The 16,974-nt window shown below is 36.8% G+C and overlaps 1 protein-coding gene across 4 annotated transcripts in view; it reads right to left on the bottom strand.

The window, feature by feature from the left end:
* LOC118205980 (uncharacterized) overlaps window positions 1-16,974 on the bottom strand; it is a 106,893-nt gene that overhangs the window by 7,406 nt on the left and 82,513 nt on the right. For 2 of the 4 annotated variants that reach the window (XR_015043054.1, XR_015043053.1), the window contains exon 4: window positions 12,262-12,530. The exons of the other annotated variants lie outside the window; for them this stretch is intronic. The gene's annotated coding sequence lies outside the window, so the exon portion shown is untranslated. The remainder of the gene's footprint in view (window positions 1-12,261; window positions 12,531-16,974) is intronic. 4 annotated transcript variants of the gene reach the window in all.

The following is a 16,974-nucleotide window of genomic DNA, read 5'->3' as shown; positions in this document are numbered from 1 at the left end:
GCTCTAAATAATTGATTTAACTCTTAAAATGTGAATTGGATTATCAGTTGCATTCCATTTCGTCCCGCCCCTAAGGATGAGACATTCAATCTCTCAGACCCCTTTCTTTTTATAATAATGTTTACCTAAGAAATAGCCTAGCGTTTTGACTGAAAATTTTATAAAGATTAATTGTATTTTTTCATTAAAAAATTAATGCGATTGTTGAAACTTCAGTGGATAGGTTATTTCATTATGTCAAAGCACACTAGGACATTCTGCTGAGAGAAGGACTCAGCAGTTCTTCGTGAACTTTCTAAGTCAAACTGACTTCTGTTCACGTCACATATGGTGAAAACCATGTCGAACTGTTTGTATTGAGTGAATTTAACCCTTGTTCATGTCGAAATTTTAATGGTATCTGAACTTTTGCGAAGCTACTCTGGAAGTGTTCATATCTCTTATACAATATCTAAAGCAAGAACAACTAGAAATTTCCAAATGCAACTTATCTCCAGAACCAGCCACCTCTCTCAAAAACAAACTCCTCCTTCATTCAAGCACCATCCTTCTAATTCTCACATATACCGCATCTATTTGGTCGACCACAGTCAAGAAACTCCAGGTATTCCAGCATGTTATGCTTCATATCCTTACCAATGCTCACTAGTACGGCCGAAGACTCAGGTGCAATTGCGTCACTTGTATCAGACCCCTGGGCTAAGGCACATCCTGAGTAGAACAACGTGGCGCACCCATAACTTTCAGGTACCACAACATGAATAAGTTCTTAGCTGAGAAAAGAATTTCTGTGTTGCGTGCGATAAGTCTTTCATATTTTTCGAGTTACTCCGCTGGAATATGTAAGTGGGATAACGGCAAGAAATCATTTAAATATTTCACTCAAGAAATATTCAAAGATGGTAAAAAAAAATTGCGTGCTGGTAGGCATCCGAAATCAGGAGAGATCCAAGTAGATCAGCCTATGATGAGCCAAGGACTAAGGAAGGGTTGTATTACGAGGCACTTTTAGACTTATTGCCTTTATCCCCACATCATCAAAGAATTATTTTTATCGTCAAAAAGAGAGTTCCGCAAAGAGGTAAAATTTAGTGCCAAATGTTAAATTTAACAAAAGAGTTCCTTCCACAGTGAAAAAAAAGTAAAAGCACTGAAGGACTTAATTTAGTAAATTTTTTGTGTCGAAAAAGGGCCAGAATCAATTTGAGGGGGTTACATCATGAATTTTGACAAGCATCGACGTTTCCTTGATCAATGGTCATGTGATGTTAACAACACGAAAGCGGAAACACTCGCGAAAAACTTCATGTCGCAAGTGCTTCGCGTCTGGGAGGAGAAGAGAAGCGGGAACTCGTTATGCGAGTTTGATTTAAAGAGACACGGCCAGCAATGCCTCTGAGGAGAAACTTTTATAAATACAAAATGATTACTTTAGCTTCAAGTGTTATGTCAACTAATGAAAAATAGTATTAATTCTCATAGCGAGATTAAGCTAAAATTAAATAAAAAATAATAATCAATGCACTAGAACCCTTTTAAGAAGGGAACAAAAGCGTGCTTAAAGTCAGTTAACAACTGCTTACGGTTGAAAGAAATAAGATTCCCCGATTACGGGACAAAAAGAGAGTGACCCCGAGGGAAGCTGAAAGATCAGCGAATTCACTCAGGCGGAGGGAGGGGGAACGCGAACGAGTGTAGTGAAACCTTCGAGGCGCCTCGTCTCCATAGCAACGACTCTTGGAAAAAGGAAGTGCATTATATGCGTTCTCCAGAGTAGCTCTGGGTCTCTTGATGATGCAATTCCCGGATGATAAACAGACAGGCAGGCAGTGGAGTGCGGGGTTTCCGATCGAAGGAATCTTTTGGAAAAAATTAGCCGAAAGTCGCTGTATAAAGCGAATCACAGGGAGAATTTTGGCTGCATTATGAAAGTCCTCGTTTGTAACAAACCAAGCAGCTTTATAAATTTGCCGTAGCATAATATTCTGAAAAATTTGGATATGTTTTCTGTTAGTAATTGCTGCTGCGCCCCATACAAGACTAGCATATGTCAGAATTGGCCTTATCATTGATTTATAGAGCAAAGTCCTGTTTTTCGTGAACAGGTCGCTATTTCTAGCAAAAAAAGGCAGCAATTGGGTTTTGACAACCTTCGCATTGGAAATCGTTTTTTGGATGTGAGGTTGCCAAATTAATTTTGAATCAAGTATCACTCCTAGGTACTTATAAGTAGGAACCCAGAGAATTTGTTCTCCGAAGAACTGGAAGTTAGGTAAATTTGGGAAAGTAGTTCGGATAAATAAAGTGGCAGCACATTTAGCGACATTTAATTTTGATCTTCCACAGTCCGAGCCAGAGCTCTAGGCTTGGAAGATAATTCTGCAGTGCAGGCATTACCGTGGAGGTGTTGGAATATTGGTTCATGATGGCTGTTTCGTCCGCATATAAAGCTAGATCGACGTTAGGTGACTTAGGTCTGTCATTTACGAAAATGTTGAACATTTGAGGTCCGAGCAAACTTCCTTGTAGGACCCCAGCACAGATCGGGTGAGTAGTTGAGTATTCGTGGCGAACTTGCACCGAAAGGTTCTACCCGTCAGGTACGAGTTGATAATTTTAATGAGTTGGGCCGAAAAAAAAAAGCCGCATGAACTTGTAAATAAGCCCGTCATGCCAAGTCCTGTCAAAGGCCTTGGCAATGTCAAGATAGGCAATTCCAGTTTTCTCTCGTTTATGAAAGCCCTCGTGAATGAATTCGACTACACGGAGTAACTGGTGTACCTTGGAGTGTTCAGACCGGAAGCCAAATTGTTCCGAAATTATTAAATTTCGATCACGGCAGAATTCATTCAGGCGTTTAAGTAAAACATATTCATAATTTTTTGAGAGAGATGATAAGAGACTAATAAGCCTGTAATTGACGGGGAGATTTAAATTTTGACCCGGTTTTGGAATAGGAGTGACTGCGGCGTTTTTCCAATAGTCAGGGAAGTAACACCTTTTAAGCATAAGGTTAATCCATACAATATACATTATGGGCAAGTTTTTGATCATGCGATTCGTAAATTTGATCTATGCCAGGGGCCTTCTTCGGTTTCATTTTATCAATGAACTCTAGCACCTCAGTTGGATCAATCGGCCTGAGATCAGGTGTGATGGGTTGTGTTAAGAAATGTTCATCACGAGAGTGTATGCGCCCCTGTGTAACCGGACGGTTACAAAAGGCGTCGTTATTTGGAATGAATTGTGTAGCAAGGCTGTCAGCAATAACTTCAGCCTTTTCAGTGTCTGTAAAAGCCATCTGTTTAGCATTGACCGTTTGAAGGGGTGGAATATGTTTGTATTGATGAGCCTGGAAAGTAAGTACAAACGCTAGCGAGTCAGGCATTGGGGTAGATGGGAGGAGCTAAGGTGAGTTTTTAGTGATTTGTGTTAGAATGGGAAACTAGATGGTACCACATGACTGTGGAGTACTAAAAGTAGATGGGGATATTTTTAAAATTTAGACCTAGATGGCGACAAATGCCCATTGAAAATTTGAATCTAAAGGAATTATTAAAAATCGGGAAGATCAGGGACTGAAATAATAGGTGGCCTAAACATCTATTGTAACATTAATGGCGGTAATTAGTTTTAGTTGTATAATTAGTACAAGATAAAAATATTGTAAGAAATATCAGGGTAGATTTAATCAAAAGATAAGTGCTATTACTCTAAAGTGCTGGTGATTTCGCTCATAATTTCAAAGAACAGAAACATTTTATCTGTTGCGTCAGTGAGCGTCCTAAGCTTGGGTAGGTATTTTTTGATTTTATTATTCATAATAGCATTGTTGGGACCAAATATATCATTTAGCTCAGATACTTGGTTTTTATCTGTTGTATTAGCATTGCTTTTAACTTTAGATTTAACATTAGTAGAGCGAGTATCATCCTGATCAACATCGTGCTGTGCAGCAGAAGATGACTGGGGGACCTTTCGGTCGGTTTAGAGTTATAATGCTCTGTTTGTCGTCTAGCCATTTCTGCAAAGGTAAGTCCATTTCTGACTTGGTTGTCTTTTCTTAGTTGAGAGGGCTTATTTTTTGGGAATCGACGGCATCCACAATAGGACGCTGTGTGATTTTGAGAGCAGTTGCTGCACTTTGGGTTTTCTATGCCGTCCGGGCGTAGGGCAGTCCTTGGTTTTGTGATCGAGAGAACACTTTACACAGCGAGGAGTGAAGAAACAATTTTCAGAGGAATGGTGCCACTGCTGACAGTTATAACGTTGGGGCACTTGGTTTTTGGAGACAAACTTTTTCACTTCCACCGAGAAGAGCAAGAGGTCCTTGAGATTGTATATATTGTCAGAATTCTCGTTCCTGATGACTTGAACCAAGAATAGCGGCATTGAAACACTCGTTCTTCTTCTGGTGAGCTGAGTGACTTTGGCATTCCTCTAGCAGTCAGGGCGCTAATAATATTTTCCGTTTTGGTCGACGAAGCAGTTCCTCTTATGACGACTTTAATCGGTCGATCATGCTTGGCATTGATTACATAATGCTCTATGTGCTTATTTTTAAACAGGGTAGTGAGCGTTCGGTGATCTTCCGGGCTATGAGGTAGGTAGGTAGGTTACGGAGGACTGGAACGCCTGGTGTCTAACAGAGGTAAACAGGCATGTGTTCCAAACCCTCCTCTAACTACGGCAAAAGCTTCCTGGAACCACACGAGGCTGCACCAGGAGATTATTGAGGTTGTCAAAGGGAAGTACATGGCCTTACAAGGGCATTAGTAGGATTGTATTACAGTTTGAAGAGGCAAGCTGTGGTGTTACAGATAGTAGGTAGTTAAACTAAAAATACTTGGATAATAAGACGTACGCATAAAAATGAATAGGCAACAATACACAACCTTTCCTAAGAATTTGGCGTTCGTGATGTTTGCAAGTTCTTTTAGAAAATCCTCGTGCGCTAATTCGCCTGGATTGACCATAATGGGGGGCAGCCTGAGGGCTGGGGGTCGTCTGCTGCTGCACAGCCTGAGTAACTGGAGTATTATCAGTATTGTTACCAGTGATCATTTTTTCATTTAATACATTAAATTGATTCCTGGTTTCAATATTTTCACTAACTTTTTCTAGTTTTTGCAGTTTAACCGTTTTAATAGTTAATTGAAAGCCATCATTATCAGTATTTTTAGGATTAGCACAATTTACGTTTACTATTAGTTTCAGTATTTTCCCTTTATTTTTGGTTTAGGGGGGTTAGTGCCTTACGAGCTAGGAGAGTTGCACATACCCCGTAATACCTCGGCTTGAACTTTCAGCTTTTGAAGTAGTTTAATCGTCGGAGTGGAGACGATATCCTCATCAGTAACAGCCCGGCTGGCCTGGTAGATCATAAGTGAGGCTTTGAGGCTTTCGACGTCTTTCTCAACTTTTCTAAGTCTTTCACAAGCAATGTCCATTTTAGAGTCCGAACTTTCATTATCCGATGGTAAGCCGATAATGGCAGGAGGTAATCCAACACAGCTTTCGCGCGGTTGATTAGCAGTAATGGGGCGACTTTCGTCAACATAAGGATAGCTGTCGTTGCCGTTAGGCATAGTTGCATCGGCTGGCTCGGACATAGTCGAGCAACCTACATCCACGAAGGATCAGGACGGAATCGTTATATATCGAAATGTGGTACGGCCGAAATGATGTGTTACATTCTGACTTCAAAATTCTAGCCCTTGATGACTTTTTCCAGCAAAATTCGGCCAAATTCTTTCAACGACTTTTTCAGATAGAAAACCCTATCTTGTTTTCTATTCTTGTTTATGATCCAGCAGAACCAAGCTCTGCCAAGCTATCTAGGGCTGGGCAAAACATTTAACACCTTCCCCAGGAAGCCTAAACGAGTTTGTTTGCTCGACTAAGGGAATTTATCAGAATTACCAGCACTTCACAGCCCTAACCCGGCAACAACTATTTTTTCCTGCTCGCTAGATATAATCTAAACTTACCTCGGAATCAACTCCCGTGCTGCTAACCTTATTTTGGACCTTCTGATGTTAGGGCCTCTCCTTTGTTCAGCCACGCCACACAGTTTAAATTTTAAAATTTTAAATTGATTCAAAACATTGATCTTAACGAGTTCCGCAAGCTGACAAAACTATATATAACTTTATTCAGCTTAATTACTTAAATTTGTTCATTTTAGCATACAATCCTAACTTGGATTTTATCTTAATTTTAATTCTTTAATTATTCTAAATTCATCTCACTAAATATCCTAATCTTAATACACTTTATCACCTTAATCTTAAATCTTATTTTTATTTAAAAAAATCTCATCTAATTCAATGCAATGCAGAATAACAAACTGGACTCCCCGCTTCTTGTTCTTTCTCGCTTTTCCATGCAATCCAGGTGATACTGGAGTCAACGACCAGCAAGCGACTAGCCTGAATGGCCGTAATAATGGAGAAGAAAAGGGGTGAAGAGCGAATAATGAAGAAAGATAAGGCAAAGAATAGCGAAGTTTGCTAAGAGCCTTGGCAACGCCACCTAGACTGTAGTCTAGACGTTGGCCTTGGTCGCTGTGGAGGTAGGAAGTAAGACTGGAGGCCTTAACTGGTTTTTCCAATGCACTGTCTTGAAGCAGTGGTTCACCCCTCGTGGAAACCAAAATATTCAGTGACTTGCCATTAAGATCAATAGGGTTATATTAGGTAAATATTTTGTAATTATGTCGTAAATATACGTATAAACATACATATTTTCTTTTTTACAGTATTGCAGAGCCCTAAGTATGTGATAAGAATGCATTTTTAAAAAACATTTCATTCTGAACGGAATTGAATGCTATACTTTCCCCCGAACAGTTTGCTTGCAACAGTTTAATTTGAATGAAATAGTTTCACAAGTTTTCGTTAATTACATGAGAAAGAAATTTTAAGATAATTCGATTTTATTCGGTTAACGAAGACCAAAATTTATTGTAGTATTAATACTAAATTGCGCATTACTTCTTTTCCGTTTACAGAACTTTGTTCTGAAATACTTTCTCAAATAAGAGATGATTTTTTAGCTTCTGGAGCATCCTTTAAATAAAAAAGCCATTTTATAATTAGAACACCTTTTATTTTAATCGCGAAATACCTTAAAATATCGCTGCTTGTGAAAGGGAATAAAAAAAAGTTTTTTTTTTTAATACATTATTCAAAACTTGTAACTGAATTATTATAAAATGTTAGGATATATTTTTTTACTCTTAATTTCAAAAATACATATTTTAAAAATTTTTCATTACTACCTTAAAATACGCATTTCATCGACTGTGCTATACCGAACAATTCTTGCCTAAATAGTTTTATAAATATATTTGTCAATAGAACTTCAGTTTACGTTTGCAACTAAATGTGAAAGTTATTCTATAATTAGATAATATTTATAATCATTATAAATTTAGATATACTTAGTAACTAGATTTCTTCACCATAATATTCACAACAGATTATGAATGAATATACCCTTCATTTCTAAATACGTTATTAAATATTTACGTATTTTGTTAAAGGCAAGCACATGCTTTTTACATGGCTATGCACAAACCCATACATATTTAATATTTTTCATTTTCGGCGTGTGCAAATCTTTCATTTCTGCACATTCACTATATTTTTCGAGTAAAGTAATTTACAATATATTAGCATAAATCACAATTTTTTGTATAAGGAATATGTATAAATGTTAATTGAAAGAAAATTACATGCATTGTTTTTAGTATGCATTCAAAGATCAGTTTTCCTTCGAAATTCCTCCATGAAAGCATCTCTCGGTTTAAGCAGACAGCCCTTGCATGCTTTACCCTATTTAAAATCTTAACCTATCTTGATCTATGTGTCTAAATACGAATATTTTAGCGTACATAATTTAAGTTTTCATTTAGCTTTCAAGTTTCAAACTTTTGACTTAAAACACGTTTTTGGATACATAGCAATCTTGATTGCCTTACTCTGCATAATATTGCTTCATTTTTCAAAACAGTTAAAGCAACTAATTGATCTAAATTCACAAACACATACATTATACAAATAATTAAAAATACATAAATTATACAAATTTTTGGGCTTACACCACTTAGTTATAAGGAAACTGAGGTAAGAGTGTTATATTTTTGTGATATTTTGGCATTTTAAAGGTAATTTGGCAAGTAATTTTCCTTCATTACGCTTAGTATAAAAATTTTGCTAAAATATACATTTTTGGAGTCCAGTAGCTTCGAATTTTATAAAACAAATTCATAATCAAAATCGCTGTTTCAACTTATCGAAAAATAACAAAGATGTGATTTTTGTGTAAATGCCACTAAACTATACAAATTGCTATTCATCCATCCAACAATGAATGTGTCCTTTATGCGGAAGTGTCCTCGCTTTTTGATTTGTCTGGAAGCACTATCAAAGCGCTGTCAAGGAAGATCCGGATGTAAACAAAAAACACTTCCTTTGGAGACCAAAGCTTGGAAGAACTGCATAATAAAAGAAGACGCCAACCCTACACTACGACTGGTTCTCCAACTCCAACTTCCTCTGTTTGCCGCGATTAACCTGCAAAGAATGCAGGTTGTTTTCCGACTATCTCAGTCGGTGCTTTGATCAGTCGGTTTCAGTTTTCCGACTATCTCAGTTAGATGCTTCGATGAGCGATGCAAGTAGGCATTTTTAGGCATTTTGGTCTGTTTGACCTCAGGTGTACAACTACTGTGAGTTTTGACCTGTTCAAAATTGTACCGCCTATGCCATTCACGGTATTTAGATCATTAAGGTGCTACTGAACCTCGCCCGGGGGCGTGACATTAAAACAAGGTGCAATCATTCCGCGGCAAAGTCAAGCAGTACATACGAAAATTAGGAAATTAGTACTTAGAAAAAAAAAATCATCCAGTATTCAAGTCCATGCATGATGCATCCGGTCAGGATAGTAGCGTAAGGTTACTGAGAGAATTTTTGTAGCAGTCTAGCAGCAAATTAGAAGTAGAACCACAGCGGTGGTCGTGGTGAGAACATATGATACACAATTCTTTACACATACTAATTAACTCAGAGTTTCTAGCCTGCTTCCAGGCATTACGCCAGTTTTGGAATAACACAGTCATTGGTTAAATAGATCACAATTAAAAAGTACATACAATATTTAAATCCCCACCGCGCATTATGGTGAATTGACCGAGGTCTCTTCACTACGCTATCCAGCGTAGGGTCATAATTTCGGAGTTCTCTTAGCGTGTGCACTGGAGAATTATCCATTTTTTTTAAAGAAGTTGTGCGCCTCCATGAGGATTTGTTCAAGAATGGGTTTTATTTTCCTGCGTGAATGATGTTATTTCGAACAAACCAGGGCGCGTTAGTGACGAAAATGTTGAATAATTTTGGGCCAATAACAGACTTTTGTGGGACGCCACTGGCGATAATTTTCCTTCTGGAAAGGGAGTTTCCAACTCGCACTGGAAGGTTCTTTTCTACTGGAAGGTAGGAGCTTCTACTGGAAGGTAGGAGATGATTAACTTCACAAGGCTTACAGGAAACATAAAGTTTTTAGCTCATAAATCAATCCTTCGTGCCAAACGTTGTCGAAGGCCTTCTCAAGGTCTATGAAGCAAGCTGCCACCCCAGTTTTGTGGAAAAAAGCTCTTGTGATAACCTCAACAATATTTAGTACCTGATGAGTTGTACTGAGTTGTTTCCGGAAACCAAATTGGGCCGGGTCTAACAGATCCAATCTTTCTAGGTGGTTGGTGATTCTATCGTTTAACGCTTTCTTAAAAATTTTCCCGATAGCCGGAAAAAGGCTAATAGGACGATAACTGTCTGCTAGTGACGGGCTTTTCCCTGGCTTCAGTTTGGTGATAATTATCGAGTGTTTCCACTGCGGTGGGTAGTAACTCGTCTTGATATTCCTCAAGGTATCTTTGCATGCATAAGAAGAACTCTGAATCGCATTTTGAATTTTGGAAGTAAGCGAATAAATTTCGCTTTCTATTTCCCCGCAGTCTCTTAGATGGGGGTTACAAGACATGTTCCGTAGTTTATCTGTAAAGCTGGTCCAATTTACTTTAGTGCGTTTCTTTGGAGGGTAAGGGTAAAAGCCGTGAAAATCAAAAACAACTGGATAGTGGTCTGACGACAATTCGTTTTTTACTTCTAAGTAGGGAGTCTGATTAATATTTTTGAGTAATGCAATATCCAATATGTCTCCGCCGCTTCGACAGTAGAAAATCTATTCACTTGGGGTGACTAGCTGTAAGGTATTTGCATAGATATAGTTTTTGAGCAGTCTACATATCCGTTACCCATCCTGGAGCCTCAGGAGCGTTCTTTTGCATTTAGATCAGCCGCAAGTATGGTAGGGAAATTCGTCGGCATTGAAATGTCAAAGTCCTGTAAGTTTATGTTATTCCGGGGGGGGGTTGTACGCTGCCACTATAAGATAATTCTCATTTGTCGTACTGCTAGCAAGAATTGCAGTGTATTCTAATCTCGTCTTCCTGATAGTGCTGAATTTAATGTGATTCTTGATCACAACTGCAGTACCTCCGCGGATAGTTCTAAGCCTATAGCTTCTAATAACATTATAACCTGGGATTTTGAACTTATCACAAGGCTTGAGATGAGTTTCACCTATCAACATAATGTCAATATCATGTGCCGATAAAAATTTCATTAATTCAAGTTTCTTGTAGAAAACATTGAAAACATTGAAAATTTTTACATTGAAAAGGGACATCCTTAAGAACGAATGCGTCGCATCGATCAGATTTGTCACGTGAGCTTGGTTATTAGAACTCATATTTAATATTTGAAATGTATTCGATTGCTTCCATGCTAACTTCAATTTTACCCATTAGGGATTTTGCTGACTTTGTAAAAATGTTTTTCACTTTGCAGAGCTGCTTTTTAAACCAGTCAAATATGTTCTCTTCAGGTTTTCCGCCTTTCGCCCAACTGGGCCAAGTTTTGGTGTTTTCGTCAGTCTTTCCACCCGGGAATGTGGGAAAGTCATCTTTATTCAAATTGAATCTAGCTTCCTGCTCTTTCGCTAAGGGTTGGGATTCAGTTCTTCGGATTTTAGGATACTTTTCACATCCCTTGTACGACGAGACTTGACTTTCATCACAGAGCGCACAGCGCGCTGGTAGTTTCTCCTTGAGAGTTTTGCACGTAAACGTTTCATGCCAGCCTGCATATTTCATGCAGCGGGCTCTGTAATGGCAGTGCTCTCTTGAATGTCCGTAACGCTGGCACCTATGACACAGCACAGGTCCAGGCTTCTTCTTGTACTGTCTGACTACAACATCAAGTCCTCGAAGTTTTTCTAAATTGCAGATCTTCTTTCCATTATAATTTCTCTTGGTTTCAACTAGAAATGAGAGTAGCTTCACTATCTGGTCTTCTCAATAGCTGGTAGCTGTCTCATTTCTCTACGGGTATTTTTAGCTCTTTCAGCTCGTTTTCAATAGCTTCTACTTTCATCATTCTGGGTAACTTTTTTATCACTGCTTTTAGCGGTCTATCTGAGTTAATTTTAAAAGTGTGGAAGGGGACTCCCTCACTTGCGAACATGCCTGTGATCGTTCTATAATCATCAGGGGTTTTTGCTCGAATGGTTAGCGTATCTCCTTTCATTTCACCTTTGTAGTTTTTAATATTTAATTCTTCCTCTATTTTCTCTTTTATCTTATCCCAGTCGCCATTGAAGTCATCTAACACGATTGGGGGAGTATGGTTTGCCGTCTTTCCGGGGGCAAGAAATTCTCCTTCGGTATCTGCACTATACATTTTGTCATCATCCTGTAAATCCGCAAATTTATTTTGAGGTGGTTCATTTATCTCAGATTCCGATCGCGTTCTTTTTACGGTATTACGAGGGGCAATAAAACCGTTCTCATCGACCACGTTTTTCTTTTTAGGCTTCGAATTTGTCCTCTTAATTTTAGGGGTTTCCTGCACTTGTATACTTAGCTGGAAATCACTTAACTGCTGTGAAATACGCTGAATTCTAGCAGTAACCGGTTCTGCTTTCAAACATGATTTTTCTAATTGAATCTTTTCCGTAGTCAGATTATTATATCTCATTAAACTTTTCCTTCGGTAAGTTACGGATAACCTGTTCATCTAGATATTTCCGTAAATCATCTATCTCTATTTTTGACATGGCTGGCTCCAACCTAATCTGCTGTTATCTGGCTGATTTGGCTCGGCAATGCATACTCAAGAAACAAAAAGATCTTACCTAGGTGCTCCAATCCACCAGGTCTCCAATTCTTGAACTTCAAATATCCTTATCGCAATAACGAAATCCTCGACAAAACCAGGAGTAAGAAAATCCGACCTCGTCTCTCGGAGCTCAGCGGTCGAATCCGATATCGATATGATTCAGGTAGGGAAATGCTGAAAGTAGGTCTCAGGAGGCAGGATATCAGGTACTAGGAGCGTGGCCAGTTTCCACGTGATGAGCTTTGAGACATCTGAGTGGTGAATAGTTATCTATGCATCGGTAGTCTGAAAAATCGTACTTTACAGAAAATAATTCGAGTATAGACAAACCAACAATATTAAAATAAGTGGGTTGCAATCCTAACGATGACTAAAATATTTTCAAGTCTAAATATACAGGAATAGGTACAGATAAATATTTACATTCTAGGGGGGTGGCATAGTGTGTCACATGGGTAGTCACCCTCCCTGGTGCTAACCTCTCAGTTTGCAGCATGATTTATCAGATTTCTTAACTATTTACAGAAATATTTTGAAGATAGGCGTAGTTCAAAGTTACTTAAGTTGAGAAGTCTTGGTTTCCACTAAGGAGAAATGCAGCGTAAGGTCTTAAGCGTCGGTACTTTCGCAAGATTTCATAGTGGAATAAATTGAATATGCTCATATGTTCGCACTGCTTAGCAGAGTCATAGAAAGAAGTATTAACTTTACTTAGAAATTCCTCGATAGTGTCAAGCTTTAGATCTCCGTGAAGACGCTTGTTCTTTACATGAGCATTTGTGATTATTCTGAGACAGCCATTTTGCACTATTTGCAGTTTTTTTATGTCACTTTTGGTGGCATATGTTCAGACGAGGGAAGCATATGACATAATAGGTCGAATTGTAGCCAGATAAATGAGTCTTTTCTTTTCCAGGGTAAGCTTGGAGTACTTCCGATGATAGGGAATAAGCTCTTCATAACTTTAACTGCTTCATAACTGGGGCAGGGTTGGCGCCGTAGGGAAAAAGACCGATTCGTTGGCCTAAGAATGGGAAGGAGCATGGAGGTAGGAAAAAGTTTATTCTTACCTAAAAAAAAAAAAAAAGAGCCACACACCAGTCAAATACAACTCTAAAAGTTAACAAAACTTTCCTCTTCTAGTGGCTTTGAAAAATATCACTTCTACTGTTTATGATTTAGAAAAAAGAAACGGAAAGGAAAACTGCAGAATTTCGTCTGACTCTATTACTTCTAAATGTTTCGACACCCGGCAAACTTAAAAAAAAAATTAAGCTCGATGAGAGCTAAGAGTGTGTTGTATAAATGATTAAGGACAAAGAGATTCGAAGGTAAGCCAAAGCAGGACTAACAGAAAGCAGGATCTAAGCTAATCGAAAAAAACTAAGCAAAAGAGAGAAACAGAGCTATGGTTCTGGTATTCTGTTTATTTAAAATTATTGTTTTCCTTTCGATTTTTCGAAGAAAATATGTTGAATTCGTTTTAATTTAAATTTAATTCAAGCAGAGCAGTTTTTATATTTAAAATTAACTAACTGCAGTTTTAGTTAAAAAAACTGTCCCATTATTTCTGTCCTCTGAAAAGACTAATATTTTCAGAAAAATCTGTATTGTTAACTACCATTATTAATTAATAAAAAAAAGCTACATTCGTTCTATATTAGAGTGTGGATTAATTAAAAACTTAATTACATAAATTGATAATTAATGGATTAATAAAGCCAAAACGAACCCATAAATAAAGGACTTTGTGCGTTATATACTAATGGAACTTGAATTATTTTAATCTATTAACTTTTTTTTTTTTTTTTTTTCCAAAACTTTTTGTTGCGAAAATTGATTTAATTCAGGAATTAATGTTTCGTGAAAGAAGACTAAAACGAAGAGGAAAGTGCAGATGCATCTTCTCAAACGCTTAGGCCAGCGAGATGGGACTAAAATTATCTCGCCCAATCTTTCAAGAGTAAGAAAGTAAGAAAAACATCATACAAAGAAAGAAATAAAAATTTAGGAAAGAAGAAATTTTAGATTACGCCCAAAGGGGCGTTTTTTTAATGTTTAGTCCAAAGGGACTTTGTCCCTGAACGACTATTGCTTTCGTTTTGCGTTGAATCATTATAAATGTACGCTTCACTTTTCAAACTGTTGCCACCAAATGTTAGAGTCCTGCATTATATTTGAAGGAACTAAATATTGAAAAATCTGCATAAATGTATGTATATTTCTCGAATTATGATAAAACAATGGTACATAGAGCCATCAAATTTTGAATGACGTAATCCTCCTATGAATATGGGCATGTGGAATGTGAAGACCAAATTTGAAATTTGGAATTTGTTTTATTATCGATTTCATATTTTGTAAAACTTTAAAGAATTTTTGATTAACAAACTCAAGGATTTCAAAGCCAGCAATGGCAACACTCTACGGGAAAAAAAAAAAACTTTTATCCCCAGCGCGCAGAACTGTGTATCGGAAATTATAAAGGGGTGGGCTCCAACTGCACGAATGAAAATCCTCCCCCCCCCCCGTTCTGCTATAGTATAACTGCGCGAATCAAAATTCTTTCCCCCTTTGCCTACAGGATTACAATTTAACTTTTCGAAGCCAATTGTAGCCATAAGGAAAATAAAAATAAAAAAACAGAATTACATATCACAATCACAAGAACAAGTAAAGAATATCTAACAAGAAGGCTAATTACTTGAATAACAGTAATAAATGCGAGAGCTAACAAAGAAAAAAGAAAATAAAAGTTATTGGTAAACATACATATTATCATTACAAACACCTTTCACTTTCATTAATTACAATATTAGAGCAAAGAATATTACAATAATATCATAAATTAAATAATTATAAAGCATACCAATTATATTTTTTATAAATGATATCAATAATAGTCAAAATGTCTAAACTAGACTAGAAAATTTAATATAGTTCACTTGTGTGCAAAAGATAATTTAGAATCAAAGTGTGCTAGAAATATTTTTCGTTAATTAAAGTAATCATGTAAATGTTTGCAGAAATTAATAGTTAAATTAACAAATCTCAGCATGAAATCTATTAGAACTGTAGAGACATTAGGTATATTGGAAAAGCAGGAGAGATGAAAAATGAGTAAACTGCCTTCGCCGGGAATCGAACCACGGACCTCTGGAGTATCAGCACAGCGTGCAGAACCACTACACCCCGAAGGCACGCTAGGAAGGCGGGAGAAATACCTTATATACTCCCCCTTTTATAAAGGACGACTGGAGTTTTTAGGGGACCCAAATCCTGGATAAGGAGAATCATCATTCAAACACCCTTTTAGTTCGGGCGCCACTGTAGAGATATTAGATTAATTGGAAAAGCTGAAGAGATGAAAAATGAGCAAACTGCCTTCGCCGGGAATCGAACCACGGACCTCTGGAGAAACCGGCCCAGCGTGCAGAACCACTATACCACGAAGGCACGCTAGGAAGGCGGAAGAAATATCTTATATAACAACATTACTGTGCGTTTGGAACACTGACGTATAAATTGTAAATAATTTAAAATTATTATTTCTAAAATTTATCTAGAAGAACCCAAAACTAAAAATTGGGATGCAAAAGTTTGTGTAATATACTTGGAAATATCTTAACATATAATTAATTAGAAACGTACAATTAAATTAATAACAAGCTAATTAACAGTAACATTAAGCTTAATTTCATTCAGTCTAAAACAAGCAATCGATGAGGATCTCCACATAACTGAAGTTTTATTGCTATTTTGCGTAGATTTGCGTATAAAATAAATATTTGCACTTGTGAAACAAGTGAATAATGTACTGATAGTCAACAGGAATTCAAATTAAGTGGTTAAAAATATAACTACTTGTCAGGAGGTATGCAAAGTTACCATAGCTACAGAAATTGAAGGATTATAGTGTGAAAAGAAGCGTGAAAAGTAAATTCTGGAATAAACACAGTAAGAACAAAAGTGGGCTGAATTAGAGATTTACATGTTTGGTGAATGAGTTAAACTTTTCTGTATGCCATTATGAAATATTAGGAATGTAGCATAAAAGTGAAGAAGGCAATGGCAATTTAAATCATTGTAATCTAAATGTATAACATTACAATATCTGTTATTAATTTCAATACTGCTGAAAAAATTATAAATGAATTCTATTATAAATCACATGAACTTGTTGCATTATAAATTACAACAGTTAGAAATATTATTAACGTGATTTAGCGACCATCTTTGTTAACAAATAACTTCAAATAATTAATTTTACAGATAATTCAGCCTGAAACTAGGTTAGAAAATAAGCTGCATGCTGAAGATTAAGCTTTACCAAGGTGTTAGAATTAGCTTCTGTTAGCTAGAGTTATGATGCAAGAATTTATAAAAATTATCATTTAAACATAAATTGGCATAACTACAATACAAATATATAAATTCTACATACATGAAAACTTGAATACAGTGCAACAATATGTGAAAAAGGAATGGATAAAAAGGGAACTGAAAATCCCAAGGTAAGGTATATAAGGGAGTTCGAATTTTTTTGGTAATTATGAAAATTCTGCAAACACTCATAATTATCAATTTATTAAATAATGTGTATTAGAAATTAAATGTATGCCAAAGTACATCAGGTAGAGTAACTGGAAAACAGAATAAATATTTAAACGTTTCTAGTATTAAAATATGGACTTGTAATAAAGTTAAATAACCTTAAAATAACTTTAAT

This window comes from Stegodyphus dumicola, chromosome 9, assembly GCF_044657685.1.
Source record: "Stegodyphus dumicola isolate Sdum_Otavi_A_Nest chromosome 9, ASM4465768v1".
In the NCBI taxonomy this organism is placed as follows: domain Eukaryota; kingdom Metazoa; phylum Arthropoda; class Arachnida; order Araneae; family Eresidae; genus Stegodyphus; species Stegodyphus dumicola.
Note: the sequence above shows the minus strand (reverse complement) of the source record. Positions and strands in the feature narration are given on the sequence as shown.